The sequence below is a fragment of the Convolutriloba macropyga genome, chromosome 14, assembly GCF_964194025.1.
Source record: "Convolutriloba macropyga chromosome 14, txConMacr16.3, whole genome shotgun sequence".
Lineage (NCBI taxonomy): Eukaryota > Metazoa > Xenacoelomorpha > Acoela > Convolutidae > Convolutriloba > Convolutriloba macropyga.
Genome location: NC_134481.1, coordinates 43,715,125 through 43,722,616, shown reverse-complemented (window position 1 = coordinate 43,722,616; position 7,492 = coordinate 43,715,125).

Here is a 7,492-nt window from a genome sequence, read left to right as displayed (position 1 = left end):
GTACTGGTTTTACAAGTTAACATTGAAATAGTCAGATTCAGTACTGAAATACTCTTGGCGGTAAGCTCGAGCAATGACACTTCATTGGTGAGCACCCATTATTGAGACAAAACTGACTCAACTTTTTAAATTAAAGCTCTGCAGTGAAGATCTCCATTCAGCTAACAGTATCTCAAACGAAATAATTTTTTGTAAAAATTGGGAAGGTGCAAGCGTTACGTCATAAAGGTTCCGTTCCTTCTGGTTAAGCCTTTCTGTTTTAATACTCAGGTAACTCTTTAAATGAGAGGCAAGTTCAAAATTAAGGCAAAAGCACATACTCTATTATGCACGAGTACAACAGCATTAGATATTTCGCATTTGTTAATGAGTGTCAAGGTTGGCAAAGTTCTTCTCTACAGAGGAGTTACTTGACTTAAAAATTTCACGAATGGTGTTCACACGCAGAAAATTTCTTTGATTTTTTTCACCTGACAGCTTTAAAAAGGAATACTTTTGAAAGTCTAAATTAACATGTCAAAAAAAACAAATATTCAATCATGTTTAAATACTTTAATTAAGCTTTGGTCTTTGCTGTCTTCAATAGCTCTACTAGTTCTTTTCATTACTTCTCGTTCCCAATACTGTGCGAATGGTTCATTACGTTGATAACCAATTGGCGCTTTGTTGAACTTTTTATTTGAAAGAATAACCGTAAGGCACGGCATTTTTGAAGTTTTTCCCCCGCTGGTTTCTTTCCCATCACTGGCGTTGGAGAGAAAATTCTGCTGAAAAATTTCTGGAAATTTGTTTTTGATGATCTCGGTACAAGCAACTGTTTTGGTGAGCTGGCAATCCGTGGACACTAATTTAACCTTACTTTTTTCTTCATCATTCAACAGTTTCGTAACTTGTTCAGAGATCTGTTTAACTTTACTGTTTTTCTTGATATAAATAACAGGAATGTTTCCTGCGGCCATAACAAACAAAATCTGAAAATGAGACAATATTCAGTTCAATATTAAACGCCAGCTTCTTATTCTCATTATTCTCAGAAACAAGATTTTGATTACTATTGCGCTATTTTGTGCAATTTTTTAGACAAAGACTTGGTTAAGTATGATATCAATTCTAATTTTTTTATTATTTTAGCATAATTTACTATATACTGTTTAAAAGTATATACCAATTAGTATAGCTGTTCCTTTGTCGCCATATTACACACGTTATTACACACATATTACATGTAATAAAATACGTTTTGTGGAATTAAAGAGGTAAAATGGGCCAAATTGTCCGTTTTATTTGATGGGGGTGGGGGGCGCTGCTTCATATACATTAATTAAATTTTGCGCCTATCTTAACAATCAGTATGTTATTGATACCTGGAAATAAATTTTAACCAAATTAAAGAAATAGAGAACGCGTGCCAATGATCAAGGTTTGTTTTGTTAATAATCATTATGATATAAAATTCTCATAATGTTAATAATCATTATGTTAATAATCATTATGATATCAAATTTTGAAGACTAGCTTTCTGTCAAAAATTGAACCAATCTTTGAAGATTAGCTTTCGGCTATAAATTTCAACTAAATTATTAAGACGAGTCAGCTGTTTAAAAAATTAAACCAAAATTTGACAATTAGCTTAGCCCACTGTCAAATATTTGAACAAAATTAGGAAGACCAGCTTTCTGTTACCAATTTGACCCCAATTTCGAAAACAGCACTTCTAAATTGAAAAACTTTAAGACTAGCTACCTGTGGTAAATTTGAACCAAATTTTAAAGAGAAGAGATCATGAATTTTCACTATCAGAGACCAAACATTGAGTAAGAAAAGCAAGCACAGAATGCACTGACCTTCAGCTTTTACAAAAATTCATTAGCCAAAAAATTTAGACCAAATTGACTGTCATATAATAATAACGATCCCGCGTGACGCTGTAATAATATAAATTACCGGAGTTCCGACCGTGCATAGAAAAGGAGTTTCAATCCGCAATTCTGAGCCAAATATAAAAACGACACAAAAAGTGATTACTTAATCGACTAAAAGAACCAAGAACAATACTTAAAATTCTGCTGAAAGATGATGATCACGCCCCGCTCCTTAGTTGGTAACTGAGATTCAATTGATTGCGATGAGCTATAGCTTCATTAGGAACAGCGTTATCTGTATTTAGAGCATATGACACTGTGAATTTAGTAAGAAAAGGACACTGTTGCAAAGGTTGTCAAAACCGCACGCCATTTGATGATTAAAATGTGCATTTTGGACAAAGTAAATTGATCAGACGCTCTTATATCAAATATCAACAAAATTATTGATTTTGAGCAGAGAAATTTGAAGCTAAGTAGCTTGATTCTCATTAGAAGTTTTAAAAATAAAAAGACACTAAAAAACTGCTTTAAAAAGCCACGCGTTATCAAAGTTTATCGCTCGTTCGCTCAGAGAATTTTTTTTCACCATGCTTTTCTCGCGCTCTCCGAATTATGCTCATAAAAACATCGAAACCCTCTCTTTTTCTCATCGCCTTTTCTGCTTTTGACTTCTATTCAGCAGCTTCGTTTTTGACTTCTATTCTTGTCAAATGCAGTTTTGCCTTAGACATTCTATTTCACTGACACTTACATTTTATTTAATCGAAAAGGTCTCCACCAAAAACTAGGCTCCCGAAAAATTCCTTTCTGCTGACAGAACAAGTCAAAGCAGAGAAAAAACAATCTTGAGTAAAGTATCTACAATTGAGACCATAAAAATGGTCCCACAAAAGTAAGCGAGTCATAATTCGCGACAAAGAAAGCAATAACCAAAGAAAGTTTGAAAAACAAAAACTGTAGGAAATTGAGAAAAGATATGAAATTCATTTTTCATATCATTCTTTTTGCTAGATATATCATTTTTTTCATAACTTCAATGCAAAAACTACTCAGAAACATTATTCAACTCGAAATATAAAATGCAAAGGAGCCTTCAGCTTTATTTGAGTTAAGAAATTGAAAAAAAACTATAGATCAGCAAAATAGCTTAAATCCTTCAAATTAGAGTAAAACTACCATTAATTACCAGAAAGCTTTAAAACGCTATCAAAAAACCCAAAAATTACAAAATAATACTATCACCTTTTAGACAAAAATTTGAGATTCAAAAATAACTTGAAAAAGCCGAGCGCGAACACAAATCACTCGCTTCGCGATCATGTTTTTATGCCACCATTTCTAGCTGCTTCAAAAGCAGAACAATTAACCCCCCTTGTTCTCTCTTCGAACTTGTTTACCGAAACAACTATTTAAAACTAAATTCATTCCGTAAACTTAATTTAGTCCTTCGCTCGCTCACTTATAACAACATCCGTAAAGCCTCTTCGAGTCCTAACGAAACAAAAGATCAACATAGCTATCCTCTGGTTCGTATATTCACCTTGGCTCGTAACAAGCGTAGAAAACAAATACTGGTGAATCATGATGAAATTATGGTGAAATCATTCCAAATGGGGCATTATCAATTCCAAAGTCAACTTTTTGGTTCATGAAAATGATAAAGCACCAGTTGCTCAATATAGAGTGCACAGGGCATCCACATCGCAACCTACTACGTAACATAGTCCACGCCCCGTACCAAATACTTTGAGAACTTGGGTAACCTCATAATTGAAAGGCGGGTAAACCTGGCCAAGAACAACAAACCGAAGAAAAAAATGACGGTTTTCCTGAGGGTGGTGTGCTGTCGCCAATAGTCTTCAGAATCTAACAAAACAACATAAATCACCGCCAAAAGCATTCACAATATATGCTGTTCAGGCAGGAAAACTTTGCCATCTTTGAACCCACAGGGAGACAAACTTCGAGACGAGATTTCACACACCCAATGAAGGAGAATTAATAGGCTTTCTCAATGTTACATCATTTAATTTGGTCAAGAATTTTTGAGTTTTTCTATGAGAGGGCAGAAAATGAGCGGGCTTACTGGCCTAATACACACTCCAGTTTGTGTTTTCAATTGCACAAAACGAATGATATTGTCATTACCATCTAAAGTCTGTGTTATAAAAGCAAGTGGCCAACACGTTAGGGGAGTATTGTCTACTTTGATGATCACACAGTCGTCCAATGCTGGTTCATTTCCTTTCCTGTCGTCCATTTTTGTCACTGCTGCAGTGATGACAAATATTCAAAACAACTGGCGTATCATTTTGTCGATTGCTTAAAATGGGTAAAAGCGTTGGTCTTTTGAGATGATGGCTCGGATATTGCTGTGACGAAGTGTCTTACGATGAAGTGTCCAGGGGTTAACGCGAGGGGATCACTGATGTCTATTGATGGTCCTGTTAGAGGGAGAAAAATGAGGATTGCCTCATTTTGAGTAAGGAGAGTTTTGAAGGCACTGTTTGATAATTTGGTCGATCCAACTGTTCTGTAAAGATGGCGCCTTATAGACTCCACTGCCGCTTCCCAAAGTCCTCCAAAATGTGGTGTCCTAGGTGGTATCGTAAACCAATCAATGTGATTTTGACTGTCAAATTTAATGATTTAGCCCTTGGACTCATCTCGAAGAATTTATCTGAAATCGAGTTCTCCTTGGGCTTCTATGGAAGTTGTCGTTTTGTAAATGTGACTGCTTGGGGAATATCTGGTCTTTTGCAGTATTTAATTAGATTTTGCACAGGCTCCAAGAGCAATGCCACTGTGGTTTAAACAAGAATATGGCGGCGTGTTATTTCTGTAGCTGCTGTGATCCTGGGTATACAAGAGACCACAGTAATCTATGCCTTTGAACTGGAAGGCGAACGATTCAACTACACTACTATGCGCATATCACCCCTTAATGGCTGGCTCAAGCGGGCGTCGAATAGTATGCTAGGCTTGAAACTTTCTTCACGCTCTCTAGTCCTCCATAAAAGCACACGGCAGAAATGTATAATGCTATAAAGTTCTAATTTAGATGAACAGAATCTAACGGACAAAACTGTAGAAAAACGTCCGGTTTGTTATTTGTAATGAACTGTTTCGTCTTCTTTCCCATTAAATTAAGTTTATTGATACCCTCGAGGTTTTGTTTATTGGCAAATTAATATTATTGCTCTGGCCTACAATGGCTTTACATTTGATGGTGCTCATCTTGTGCTGAAAGATAATTTCTTGATGGCAGAAACAAATTTGTTGCTGTTGCCTGGCTTTCCTTGATTTGCTAATTTTGATGGGCACGTTGTGTAGATGATTTTTCGATGGCTGTATTTGATTGAGAAGTGACTGCTGTTGGAAAGGCTTTGGTTCATGCTGCGGAGATAGAATGTTGACTGTAAGGACCGATCTTCATGCTGCTGTGAAGGGTCTGTGGCCGTACGGAATCGTCTTTCCCGAAAAACTTATCTGACATTCGTTGCAGTGTTGAGATGGGTGCTGAATATCGTTGGCAAAACCTGGGGCTTGAGAGGCTATCCCTCCGATTTGTCAGTGAAAACACCTCAGTCAAACTGTTTGGATATGTTCCTTGAGGTTTTGTTGCTCCAGGCTGTATGTTACCGTAAACTCTCTTATCTTTAGTTTTTGAGATTGAACTGAGTTGTCAGCTTTAAGCTGCAGGTGACTGTGGTTGATGTTTAATCTATCTCAATTGGTCTCATATTCATTGAATTAATAAATTGACACAGGCAAAAAATCTTACAAGTGGATGCATTGATGAGTGTTCGGTGATCAGTTCCAGTATCCCGTTTTCTTGTTGATACTGTATCAGTAAGATAATTGAGCTGATGAAATTAATTCGGCTAAAACTTCAGTTGAGGTCGTGTAGAGAGATGTAGCTTCCCATGAGGACCAATTGACACAACTATTTGGGTCCCTTAACCAAAATTGGTGATTCAAACAACTGTGGGCTAAAATTCCCCGCGATGAACAGTCAGCATGATTTTCTTCTCTGGGTAAAAAAACTTCCATATTTCTGAAAATTGGCCACTGGGTTGGCAACGAAAGTCTTTCATTATATCGGACAACCCTTAACCTAAGCAAAGGTCGCTTGTGAATCTGTTCATGCAAAGACAGTTCGCTTACGATATCGGCTGTCATTAAAGGCTTCAGTTCCTGCTTGAGATTAGTGTGATCCTAAAAGTGCTGCATAGAGTTCTAAACGTGGAACGCACAAAATTTTGATTTCAGCGACACGTCTATGCTGTTACCATTTGAGTGTGCAATCGGTCATTCATTTGCTGTCGCACGTAAGCATCTGCTGCATTTGCTGTAGTCAAGACGTCACAGTATACCCGAAAATGCAGGGATGAGGAAAAAAGCGCCTCAATTATTCGTCTTTCAAGTTTAATCTTAGGCTGCTTGAGCTGATGACAAAATCTTGCGTACTGTTCCTGAATGTTTGAAGAGAGTTTCGTCCCTGCTCATTTTGTCCATGCAAAGTTTCATGAATGCTTTCAAATGAATGGTTGTTGGTGACAACCATCCCCGTGGGTCAATCCCCGTTGAAATGGTCGAGAACAAGGCTCCACTGTATTCCAAGGGTTTTGATTGTGTAGTCATCGCTGTTAGTGACCATTTCGTCTCACTTCTCGGGAGAATTGGAGGGCATACAAAAAAGACACTTGATGTCGATTTTCGTATATCCAAAAAAAGTTGTTTTCAGTGTTGCAAAGATTTCGTCTGGCAATTGAGTGGCGTGCACTACATCAGCACTCCTGTTAACAAGTCGCCCACATACATGTCGATAGCGATGGCAAGGTGAAGGTTGCTGTTGCTAAAATTGTCAGCTAAGGCTTTGAGAGGTTGAATTTTCACCGTCGAGTTGAAATTGTAGGTACATCTTGACAGTGTCGGCTGACAGTTGTACTTGATGAAATCGTAATCGAATGAGAATTCTGAAGAGCTCAATTGAAGTTGAGGTCCAACCATCAGACCATCGTTTAGCAGGACTCCATTAGCTAACTTAGCTGAGGCATTAAATACGACTCTGAGTATAGTTGGGGTTCTGGCGTTTTTGATATCACGATGAGGAGGCAAATAGAAGCTGTTTGTGAATGCAAATGGAGGTTCTTTCAGAGAGCTTCTGCCATGTGTCCAAGTTGAATAAACTCTTCAATGAACTGGCTATCTCTTGTAAATCTCTGGATTCACAATTCGGAAGATGAGGCTTCATTGTCTTCGTTTTTGCTTGATGGTAGCAATCACGCAGAGTTATTATCCTGGGTGTCGTTCATGGGAGAATGTTAAACAATGGAGAGCACAACAAAAAATTAAAAACAGCTTCAAATCGAAACAAACTTGCCGACTGCGGTTGACGTCGCTTATCAGACACCCAGTGCCTCAAAATGGGCGGCAGAAGAAATTGGAACGAACTGAAGTTTTGCAGAACACCATCAGATCAAATGAGGGTTTAAAAACAGGCGCAGCAATTCCCGCACTCAAATACTAACTCAAAGCAAAACTTTCGGGACCATCGTAATTAATAAAGACAAGCGCTCAAAAACCTGCCAAAATACAGTCCATGAACAATTGAAGCAGGATAG